The 13,115-nt window shown below is 38.4% G+C and overlaps 1 pseudogene; it reads left to right on the plus strand.

Moving 5' to 3' along the window:
- The first annotated feature begins 2,532 nt into the window (after positions 1-2,532).
- Positions 2,533-3,550, plus strand: LOC118754947 (annotated as a pseudogene).
- The last annotated feature ends 9,565 nt before the right edge of the window (positions 3,551-13,115 follow it).

The raw sequence follows: 13,115 nt of genomic DNA on the forward strand, positions 1-13,115 counted from the left end.
CCTTTTCGAATAACGCAAATTCTTCTCCATGAGTATGGTATTAATTTTGTATACACATCTCGGTGCCAAGTTCCAGTCCGCTGCAATAAACACCTCCAGAGATATGCAGCATAGAAAAATCAATTTGCATGGGAGTTGGCACACCACCTTTTCCAATAACTCTCATTTTTCTCCATGAGTATGGTATTAGTTTCACATACATACATACATATGTATTTCCATACCAACCCAGTGGGAATTAGGAGCACGTAATAATACCTTATTAGCAACTTACTCTTCACCTGGCAGTCATTACCATTTCCCTGCCGAACGTCCCTTACTTTTCCAAAGGCATGGCCGCCTTATGTAAGTAGGAATTTAAAATGTACATTTGCTATCAAACATACTTCTGAGTCGCTTTACAAAGTAAGTTACGTGTAATGCAGAGCAGTCGCTCGGAGTAGTTCGGTGCTTGGAAATTACTTCGGCTGCACGTTATTTTGCAACTGACAACGTAATGTGTCGCCGGAGGTGTTCATTTTGTGCTTTACTAGTAGATTACGCTGGTCATGATGACAATTTTGGTACTAAAAACTGAAAGAAATTATGGCTTACCTCGTAAGGTGCTTACCTATTTTCCCAGTGGGAAGCTTGGGTGTTTTACCCCAAACATTTGAAGAGATATGCAATATGAAACTTTCAGTCAGTATGGGAGGTGCTACGCCTCTTTTCCAAAAACGTCCATTTTTCTCCGTGAATATGAGCATGGTTTCACACAGTGTTGGCAAACTGTTAATCTGATTAACCATTAAAATGTTAATCGCGATTAAAATTAATTAGTCGTAATCAAATGTCCAATTAATGATAACATTTTTTAATCGTTAATTGCTGGCTGCGATAACGTTTAATAAATTTAAAACATTAATCGTTAATCCAATTAAAATCTGATTAATTTGTCTAGTTTGTCCGAGTTTGAAACCAAGCACCAGTTATAGTAGTTATTTTGTGTTTTACGCTTATAAAAAGCACATAATATAAAAAAAAATTATAATTATTGTTATTAGTAATACATATACTGGAAACTTTTACAAACCTAGTTTGTAAAACCTTTGTTGGTATATATCTTAATGAAAATGCACACCAAATTGCTTAGATTGATTGATGAGGAAATCCGACCTAGTCATACCGGATTAACTTGTTTGTGTGCACAGGGAAATTCCAGCATAACTTAATTAATAACCAAACCTACTTGATCAAATTAAGAGTTAATGATTAAAAATTAATTTTTTAATCGCGGTTACGATTAACTGTTTAGTCGGATTAAAATTAGTCATGATTAACTGTAGTCAGATTGAATTTAATCGAATTAACTAACTAATTAAAACATCAATCGATTAATGCCAACATTGATTTCACATACATATCACTATACCAAGTTTCAGTTCTCTCCCACAAATACTTCCAGATATATGTATGTAATATGAAAATTCCAATTTGTATGGGAGGGGCCTTGAGTTATCGGACTTACTTTAAGTCTAAAACCATCCTTCCGAAATCCGTAGTAAGTGTACTAAATTTCGTTCTGATCAGAAAACCGGTTAAGGAAGTAGCCTATTTTTCAATCCAGGTCATAAACCATCTTTGAGCAAAATTTCTTGTTCAAACAGGTGGCAATTCTTAGAAAAGTAGCCTATTTTCCAGCCTAGGTCATAAGCTATCTGTGTGCAAACTTTCATGCAAATCAGTTCAGTCATTTACGCTTATTAATTTAATTAAACTTTCCAATACGTGATAACTCTTAAAATAGTAGCCTATTTTCCAACATAGGCCATAAGCTATCTATGTGCGAAATGTCATGCAAATCTGTTCGGTCGTTTCCGCGTATTAATTTAATTAAACCTTTTTTAACAGGTGGCAACTCTTCCAAAAAATTAGCCTATTTTCCACTGTAGGTCATAAGCTATCTGCTTGCAAAATTTCATGCAAATCCGTTCAGACTTTTCCGCGTATTAATTTAATAAAACTTTTTTAGCAGGTGGTAACTCTCAAAAAGGTAGCCTATTTTTCAACCTAGCTCATAAGCTATCTGTGTGAAAACGTCCATGCAAATCAGTTCACTCATTTCCGCGTATTAATTAAATTAAACATTTCTAACAGGTGGCAACTCTTAAAAAAGTAGCATATTTTCCAACCTAGGTCATAAGCTATCCATGTGCTAAATTCCATGCAAATCCGTTCAGTCGTTTCAGCGTATTAATTTAATTAAACTTTTTTAACAGGTGGCAACTCTTAAAAAAAGTAGCCTACTTTCCAACATAGGTCATAAGCAATCTGTGTGCAAATTTTCATGTAAATCCGTTCAGTCGTTCCCGCATATTAAATAAACTAAAATTTTTTAACAGGTGGCAACTCTTAAAAAAAATAGCCTATTAAGCAATCTGGCCCATAAGCTATCCGCGTACAAAATTTCATGCAAATCCTTTCAGTCGTTTCCGCGTGATGAATTCCCAAACATCCAAACATACAAACTTTCACATTTATAATATTAGTAAGATTCGTTTTAATATTTTACTAATATTATCTGGGTTAACCACATTTATAGCTCGATTAGGAGCTATTTTCGAATTTGATTATTGCTCTTTCTACATCAAGACATTTAGGATTAATAATGAGAATTTTATCAATAGGATTTTATAAATTAGCTTTTTTCATCTTTTAACTCATGCATTATTTAGGGCTTTATTATTTATATGTGCAGGGGCTATTATTCACAATATACAAAATTCACAAGATCTTAGTTTAATAGGTGGATTAGGGGTTTACATACCTTTAACTACTTCTTGTTTTAATGTTGCTAATTTAGCTTTATGCGGAATACCTTTTTTGGCCGGATTTTATTCTAAAGATATAATTTTAGAAATTGTTTCGTTAATAATAATAATAATAGATTGGCGCTTACACATATGTTAGTTTTTGGCCGAGCTTCTCCTCCGATTTGTGGCGTGCGCCTTGATGTTGTAACACAAAGCGGAGGGACCTACAGTTTTACGCCGACTCCGAACGGCGATTGTATTTTTATGAGAAGCTGTTTTTCATGGCAGAAATACACTCGGAGGTTTGCCATTGCCTGCCGAGGGACGACCGCTGTTAAGAAAAAACCTTTTTCTATATTTTTTGCGATGTTGCTTTGACCAGGGCTTGAACCCAGGCCTTGCGGAGTGGAAGCGCGCACTGCTTACCACTACACCACAGCGGCCGTTAAGTTATATCAATTTTTTTTCTTTTTTTTATACTTTTTTTCTGCTGGATTAACAGTTTGTTATTCTTTTCGATTAATTTATTACTCAATGACAGGAGAATTGAATTGTGGTTCTTTAAATATATTAAGAGATGAGGGTTGAATTATGCTTCGTGGAATAAGAGGTTTATTAATTATAAGAATTATTGGGGGGAGAATTCTTAGATGATTAAATTTCCTACCCCCTATACAATTTGTTTACCAATATATATAAAATTATTAACTTTATTTGTTTGTATTGTTGAAGGATTTATAGGCTATATAATTTCTCATGTTTCTTTATTTTATTTAAATAAATCAATTAATAATTATTTAATTAGCCTTTTTTTTGGTTTTATATGATTTATGTCTTATATTTCTACTTATGGGATTACTAATTTTCCATTAAATTTAGGAAGAGTAGTTTATAAATCATTTCATCAAGGTTGCTCAGAACTTTTAGGTGGTCAAAATTTATACAATAGACTTATTAAATTTTCTAATTGAATTTTTTTCTTCATAATAATAATTTAATGTATCTTTTATTATTTGTTTTATGAATCATTTTTTATTAAAATTTTTTTTATTATTCTATTCAAGTAGCTTAAATTTAGAGCATAACATTGAAGATGTTAGGGTAATTAGATAATTCTTGGATGTAGTGAATTAATTTTTGTAATTAAAAAAAAAAATTATTTTAATTTTACAATGAAAATGTAATGTTTCAATTAAACTATATAAATAGAAGTATAAATGAAATTTAACCATTAAAAGGTAAAAGTTAGCAGCTTTTTCTTGAACACCATACTTCCTTAATTGGAGTATAAATCTCAATTCTATCATTAACAGTGATAAGCCTCTTTTTGGCTTCAATTAATAGAATAGTATTAATTGAAAATAAGGGAATTAAATTACCTAAAATTAGGTGGAAACTAATTGACTAATTGCAATAAATCTCTTCATATTCAATTAGTTAAGGTAGATTGAAACTTCAATACTTTTTGAATGCAAATCAAATGTTATAATTAACTACAACCCTAATTTGATCAATTTAATATCCCTTGATTTTATTCATGATATAACCCAATAATTAAAATAACAATAAAAGAACTGAAATGATTAAACAAACAACAAAAACAAATGTAATAGATGTAGATGTTCCCGAGGAAGAATGTAGCGCATTTAGAAAGAGCAGTCGAGTTGTGCGTTCCCCGCCACAAACTCCTCTGCAGGGAAAAGCCGGCACCACGAGCACGGAGAAAGCCGTCGACGTGGCGCAGAAGAGTACACCTTTGCAAACGACAACTCCCGGCAGCCGGGATGGTGGTCATCAAACGCCAGCTGTTGCAAACAGGGACAAGCATGCCACCGTAAGCTTGGGAACTTGCGGAGGCAATGAAGATGAGCAAATGGCCCAGATTCGGATCGTCTTGAAGAAGATGCAGAGTGCTGTCTACAAGCAGAAAAATGTGTCCATGGACATAAAAACGGGCATGGCCCAAATCGAGGAGAGCCTAAATATACTAAGCTACCTCCGAGAGCAGCGCCTGAGGGGGTCTACCCTTTCCGAGCTGCAGAAAACTGGCCCTGATTCGCAAAAGAGAGCTCGAACTCGATCGGACTCCCCTACAGGCGAGCCTTAAAAGAAAAAAATACTAATAATAATAATAACAGTAGTAAAAATATAAAAATAAAATAAATAATAATAATAATGCACAGAAAACCGTACCAGATAATCAATGGAAAATGGTTGGAAAAAGCAGAAAGCCCAAGCCAAGGCCAGCGCCAGGTGAACCCTTGGTCAATAAGGGTGAGGCGACCAGCCGCAAAAAAAAGAAGAGGGTGAAAAAAAAGAGTCTCGCCAAACTAATCATTAAGGCAGCTGAAGGCAAAACCAATACAGAGGTGCTGGGAACGATACGTGGTAAGCTCCAACCTGAGAAGACGGAGACCGTAATTCGATCTTTTCGGAAAACCCACGAAGGCGGCGTGCTCATCGAAATGGAGCGCTGTGGCCACCACTCAGCATTCAAGGAAAATGTGTGCACTGCCATTGGCCAGCTTGGAGATACCCGTATTCTCACTAGACGTTTACGTCTAGAAGTTCTAGGCATGGACTGCCTAACCACGGCCCCAGAAGTGGAGAACGCTATACACGGGGAATTAGGAGACAAGATGAATGGCCAACTTCGCGTTTCTCTCCTCGCTGTAAACTCGCGAGAACACAGAATGGCCGTGGTGGAAATTGACGAACTGTCAGGCCGGACTCTTATTGAAAAGGGGAAGCTGCGAGTAGACTGGATTATCTGCCGCGTCCGCGAGCGCGCGGATGTGCAAAGGTGTTTCCGCTATATGGGGTATGACCACAAAAAGGCGGCATGCAAAGGCCCAGACAGAAGCAGTGCATTCTGGAAATGTGGTCAGCAGGGCCACATAGCCTCTGCATGTAAAGAAAGCCCAGCTGCTACCTGTGCTCGGCAGGAGATGGACAGAAAAATGCCAATCACCTGCCCGGGTCAGGAGCGTGCAAGGCCTTCAGGGATGCCCTTTCTGAGGCTAAGACAAAGCTTGGGAGAATATGATTAAATTTATACAAGGCAATATGAACAAGAGTAGGGTAGCTGATGACCTGCTGGACCAATTGGTTCTTGTACAAAGAGCAGACGCTGTCATCATCAGTGAACCCTATAGAACAAAGGAAACCTGGCATGTTGACCAATCCGGCTCGGCCACGATATGGATTGCTAACCCCAATAATCGCGCAGAGAGCAGCGGGGTCGGACGCTGCTACGTCTGGGTGAAAATGGCACAAATCACTATGGAGAGCTGCTACCTGTCTCCAAACGACCTTGAAGACGAATTGCGCGATATAACCGGCCACATAATTGTTGCTGGAGACTTCAATGCAAGAGGCGTTGAATGGGTTATGCCCCAAACAAACACCAGAGGAAGACTGGTCTTTGGAATGGCAGCCCGCATTGGCCTGACCATCCTCAACATCGGAACGACCCCTATATATCGAAGGCCGGGTTTTCGATACTCTATCCCTGACATAACCCTGGTCTCAGAAAGCCTTCTTTGAAGGACTAACGGATGGAGAGTGATGGAAGACCTGAGTGGTAGCGACCACAACTACACATCACCTTCCAAGTCACTGACACAACGCGAGGGCAAACACGTAGTATCCCTCGCAGGAAACCAGGATGGAACCCGTCTAGGGTCGATATTCGCAAGTTCGATGCATCATTCCTAGCAGATTCGCAAGGTATTTCACCCACAACGGGAGAGATCCACAAGAGGGAGTCTTGCACTAAGCTGGTCGCAGAAACCATGCGGTGCATTCACCGGGCATGCAAAGCCTCAATGCCACAGAGGAGACCATGGTCAAGTAAAAAGCAGGTATACTGGTGTAATGACCGAATTTCTGAGCTGCGAAGGGCCTGCCATAGAATGCGGAGACTCGCAACGCGTGCTCGTGGTAGACCTGAGGCGCTGACCAGAGCAGCAGCCTGCAAAGGCGCTAAGAAAGCACTTGGGGCCGAGATACAGAAGAGTAAACAGAACTGCTGGAAAGCGCTATGCGACGAAGTGGATCGCGATCCCTGGGGCCAGGGATATAAAATAGTGATGAAAAAGTTCCATACATTATCGCAAGCGATGGATGATGTCCGAGTTAAGAATATAGTGGATGCGCTATTTCCCACACACCCACTAAGAGCCGATACAGTGTTCGTCGAGGAGCAAGCCGAGGCACCACTGTTTTCGACAGACGAGCTGAAGCTAGCCCTGCGAAGCATGAAAGCCGGCAAGGCTCCAGGCCCAGATGGCATACAAGCGGAGACAATCAGGTTAGCAGTGAAAACGAGCCCTGATCTCCTGCTCAACATGTACAACAGCTGCCTTAGGGCCCGGGTCTTCCCAAGCCAATGGAAGAAGGCGAGACTGGTTGTAGGTATTTATTTTAAATAACAAAACTTATTTTATTTTCTGTTGTACACAATTTGAGAAAAGTTTGAATAATAAAATTTTCTATTTGATTGACGAACCACAAAAATCACATAAATCTAAAATTTCCAAAATTACAAAGTTGAAATGAACACAGTACAATAAAAGGTAATAACAGAAATACAGACCCTACAATACTCCCCCTTCTAGAGAATTAATGTTATATAAATTAAAAGTAACTCGTTTCTTATTTGATGTTGTGTTATTCATTGTATTAGTGTTTGTTTCTGGTATTAGTTCTGTTTCAATGATTGCTGGTTTTAGTCTGTCTATCGGAATTGTTTTAACCTCATTATCTACTTCAAGTTTGAAATATTTTTTGTTTTTTTCAACAACCTTATAAGGTCCTTCGTATGGTTGTTGCAATGATCTTTTATTAATAACACGCATAAAAACAAATTTACAAGTCTCCAAATCCTTTGGTATATATACACCAGTATCAGAATTTTGATTATGCCTTAAATTTGATTTAACATTTTTAAAATGTTCCCGTAAATTACCTAAAACTTCAATTGGGGAAAATTTTTCTTCAGATGGAACAACAAGTTCACCGGGTAGGCGTAAATTTTGCCCAAAAACCATCTCAGATGATGTGGCTGAAATACTTTCTTTATACATCGATCGTAAACCAAGAAGTATTATCGGCAGCTCATCATACCAATTGTTGATTCCATTTCTAGCCATTATCGTAGCTTTTAACTGCCTGTGAAACCGTTCTACCATACCATTCCCTTGAGGATGATATGCAGAAGTTGTAACGTGATGACTACCAAGCAATTTTGTTAGTTCCGAAAACAATTTTGACATAAACTGAGTACCCTGATCTGTAGTGATTTTTAACGGTACCCCAAAACGTGAAACATATTCTCTAAAAAATTTATTTGCAACCACTGCCGCTGAAATGTCCTTTAATGCATATGCCTCGGGCCAACGCGTGAACCTGTCAATTATTGTAAAAATGTAACGATGTCCTTTCGATACAGGAAGAGGTCCAACAATATCTAAATGAATATGATCAAATCTACTTTTGGGAATCGGAATTTTAATTACTGGAGATTTTGTGTGACGATTAACCTTCGATTTTTGACAATTTATACATTCTTTTGACCAAATATTAATTTCTTTGTGCATTTTTGGCCAATAGTACTTTTTAATAATTAGACGACGTGTAGCTTTTGTACCAGGATGTGTAATGCCATGTAGCATATTAAACACTGTCTTGCGTAAACAATTTGGAACAAATGGCCTAGGATTCTCACCTGTCATTTCACACCAAATATTAAAATTTAAAAGTGGAATTTGAATTAATTTAAGGTTATGTGATTTGTCTCCAGATTTTAATGTGTTTAGTTCCTCGTCCTGTTTTTGTTCATTTTGTAAAACTTTGAAATCCAGCTATGTACCCTTAATTGCATCAACTTCGAAAGCTCGAGATAATGTGTCAGCTATAATGTTCTCCTGTCCTTTAATATATCGTATGTCATTAGTAAATTGTGCAATGAATTCCATATGTCTAGTTTGTCTCGGACTACGTTCGGTTTTTGAACTCAAAGCATATATCAAAGGCTTGTGATCCGTAAAAACTGTAAATTGTCGTCCTTCTAAAAGATAGCGAAAATGTTTAATGTTCAAATAAATAGCTAGCAACTCCCTGTCAAATGCACTGTACTTAACCTCAGATGGCGAAAGTTTCTTAGAAAAGAAAGCTAGTGGCTCTGATTTGTTATCAAACGTTTGATGTATGACACCACCAATTGCCGTATTAGATGTATCCACATTTAAAGAGAGTTTGGCATCTTTGTTAAAATGATTTAACAATATCGTAGACGCAAACTTTTCTTTAATACATTCAAAGGCTTTATTTGTTGTGTCATCCCAAATTAAGGACTTGTCACGTTTCTTAGTTGTTCGATTGATTAAATCGTAGATAACTGCCGTAAACTGAGCTAATTTTGGTACATATCGATGGTAATAATTAACCATGCCTATAAATTTCTGCGCCTGTTTAATAGATTTAGGACGTTCAAAACTACGAATAGCTATCACTTTTTCATCAGAGGGTCTAATTCCTGCCCCAGAAATATTATGTCCTAAAAGGTCAACACTTGTAACACCGAAAGTACATTTACTTGGTTTAATATTTAACCCGTACTCTGTTAGGCGTTGGAAAAGTATACGGAGATCTTTAAAATGCTGTTCTTCATTTTCACTTGCAACCAATAGATCATCAATATATGTAAAAACAAAATCTAAACCACTAACTACTTCATTAATAAATCTTTGAAAAGTTTGCGCTGAATTTCTTAGTCCGAAAGGCATTCGTATAAATTCAAACATACCGAAAGGTGTCGTTATTGCAGTTTTATAGATATCCTCTTCTGCCATTGGAATTTGGTGGTAGGCCCTTACCAAATCTAATTTCGAAAATATATACTTATTTCTGAGATTCATGTTAAAATCTTGAATATGAGGTAAAGGATAACGGTCCGGTACAGTCACAACATTCAGTCTCCGAAAATCACCACAAGGACACCAGTCATTCAGTTCTTTTTTAGGTACAAGATGCAGTGGAGATGCTACACAAGAATTTGAAGGTCTACAAATCCCTGTCCTCACTAAAAAATCGAATTCAGTTTTGGCTACTTTAAATTTAATCGGATCTAAGCGCCTTGGCTTAGAGAATGGCAGATTTCCTTCAGTAAAAAGTCTGTGAACCGTAGAATGTTTAACCGGTTTCGAATAATCTGGTTCAGCGATCAAAGAAGGAAACTCCTTCAACAATCTTGTATAGTTGTTCTCTACTACGAAAATTTTTGGAAGCGAAATGTTACAAACACATGAAACTGTGTTAACCGAAAGACTTGTTACTGGATCAACTAAACGTTTGCATTTCATGTCAATTAAGAGACCGTATTTGCAAAGAAAATCTGCACCAATAATAGGTTTCGCAATATCAGCTATGAGAAACGTAAATGGGAACTCACGTCTTAAACCTAAATTTATATTTAAAATCTTTTTACCATACGTTGAAATCGTTGAACCATTGGCTGCAGTAAGTATTATATCTGAAGAACGTTTTGTATGAGGGAATTTTTTTACCGGAAGTATAGAAATTTCTGCTCCACTATCAATCAAAAAATTTAGTTTGTTTGCTTTATCAAAAATAAATAGGCGACGTGTGGTAATATCTAAATTTCCATTGTTTGCCGCCACAACAACGGATGACTCTAGTTTAACGAATTTTTGTTTTTAGAATAAGCACAAGGCTGTTGACATTTCTGAGCCTTATCACCAAATTTGTAATGGTATCTACATAACCAATTTTGTCTATCACGAGATTTTGATCTACCTCTATATGGACTTCTAAAACAATTCCTATTATATGATCTATATCTAGAATTTTGATTAATTTGTTGCTTAATTGAATTTAATTCAAAGGAAAGTTTTTGAAAATTTTCGCACATAAGATTCGTCGTTTTAACTAAATTATCAATAATTGTGTCTTGTGATTTAGAATTTTGAAAACTATTCATAGCTGATATTTCGGCTTTATTAATCACTTCCCAAATATTATCAGCTAGTTTCACCAATTCATTTATATCATTGGTACTTGAACTAGCTAATATCACACTAAGATTTTTTGGCAATTTTCTCAGCCAAAGTTTCTTTAAAATATCTTGACTAAAATTGGAACCTGCAAGCAACATGAGCGACCGATAAAATTCAGAGGGTTTACGATCACCCATCTCTGAATCTGACAAAATTTTATCTAATTTCTTATTTTCGCTTAAAGAATGTCTTTCAATTAAGACTTTCTTTAATTCTGAAAAGGGGACCCAAACTCTCCTTCATCCTTCCGGCCACTCTGCATGCTAGACACAGCAGACAAAATGATGGAGAGTCTGCTCAAAATACGCTTGACGTCAGCCATAGAAAGCGAGGGAGGCCTTTCACCCCGACAACGTGGCTTCAGGAAGGGACACTCACCTATAGGAGCAATTTCGAGGCGGTACAAAAGTCCGAAGAAGCCTGCCACCAGGCGCGGCCAAAAGTGCTGCTAGTCACACTGGACGTCAAGAACGCCTTCAACTCGGCAAGATGGGACGACATGCTGGAGGCCTTGGAACGGCCATTTAAGGTTCCAACATACTTGCTAAATATGATCCGGGACTACCTCAGAGACCGTTGGCTTTTGTACGACACAACACAAGGTCAGAGAAAGAGACGTATAACCGGCGGAGCGGCACAGGGGTCTGTACTTGGCCCGGACCTCTGGAACGCCACGTATGACAGTCTGTTGCGCACGGAAATGCCGGAGAGCGCCTTCCTTGTCGCCTTCGCGGACGCCGTGGCCGCCGTTATAAAAGCAAGAAACGTCCAGCTAGCACAGCTCAAGCTAAACCAGGTCATGCGCAGCGTCAGTGGTTGGATGAGCGATCACGGTCTGCAATTGGCTACAGCCAAAACAGAGATCGTGCTCCTCACAAGGAAACGGATCCCAACAATTATAAATATGATGGTCGGACCTCAACTCGTGACAACTTCTAGGTCTACAAAATACCTGGGGGTGAAAATTGTGAGCAAACTCACATTCTGGGAGCACATCCATGAAGTATGTGAAAAAGCTGCGCAGATCACTGTGGCTCTAAACCGCAGGAAACTTCTGATGACAGCAGTCCAGTTGGTGCTCCTGTACGGGGCAGAAATATGGGTCGACGCAATGAAAGTCAAAAAATACCGGATTGAAATGCCTTCGGTCCAGCGCATAGGGGCACTACGTATTGCTTCTGCATACCGTACAGTATTCGCTGACGCGGTTCTAGTTATTTCTGGCGTCATACCAATTAGGCTACTTACTTACGAGGAAAAAGAGATTTACAATCTCAGTGCCGAGATAGGTCGAGCAGCTGCCGCGGCAAGGGCGCGTGAGCAACTAATCAAGCAGTGTCAATAAAACTGGAACGCGAGCATTAAATGGCCGCACACTCTGATAGGCGACCATCAAATATGGTTCAACAGAGCGCATGGGGAAGTCGATTTCTACCCAACGCAATTCCTCACCGGTCATGGTTACTTCCGAGAATATCTTCATGGAATGGGAAGGGTGGACTCACCGTTTTGTCACTACTTTGGAAACATCGAAATAACGTGTACCACACATTCTTCTCCTGCGAACACTTCTTGATTTCGCGCAGAAGGTTGGAAGAAAGATACGGAGACATAACTCCGAAAGACATAGTTGGGGTAATGATCTCCAGTGCAGAAAAGTGGGAAGAAGTTGCGAGATACGTGAAATTCGTACTCCGCAGCAAACGAGAGGGCGGTCTTCTACTGAGGACACCCGAAGGAAACGCCTCTACAATAGAGCAGCCCTAAGGCTCTAGCAGCGCGCTCCTGCATCTGAAGACATGCAGAATTGCGGTGCCAGATGCGGGATTCTTGCGCGGGCGGTAGGAGTTTGGGTTTTAGTGGTTAGCCCAACACGCTGGGGTGGGAGTCCCACACTCGGGGAAGGTAGTATAGAGACTAGCGCCCCCGGCTAGTGAATATTGCATTTCCCTCTCCTACGAACAAAAAAAAATTGAAGTGGTAGGTCATATAAAGATATTTGTAATTTTGATCATTAAAATTATTTGTCAAATTAAAGCAATTTCTACATCAAAATTTAACAAAATAATTGTAATTAAAAAAAATCGTAAAGAAAAAGGAAGAGGTGATGAAGGTTTTGGATCAAATCCACATTCAAAAGGTGAGCATTTTTCTCGATCTGTTAATATTTTTTTTTGATATAATTGATGCTAATATTGTTAATAATACTACTACTCTAGAAATAATAATTAAAATTGAGGTTATA

Source organism: Rhagoletis pomonella, unplaced genomic scaffold, assembly GCF_013731165.1.
Source record: "Rhagoletis pomonella isolate Grant_MI unplaced genomic scaffold, Rhpom_1.0 Rhpom_scaffold_04963, whole genome shotgun sequence".
Classification (NCBI taxonomy): Eukaryota; Metazoa; Arthropoda; class Insecta; order Diptera; family Tephritidae; genus Rhagoletis; species Rhagoletis pomonella.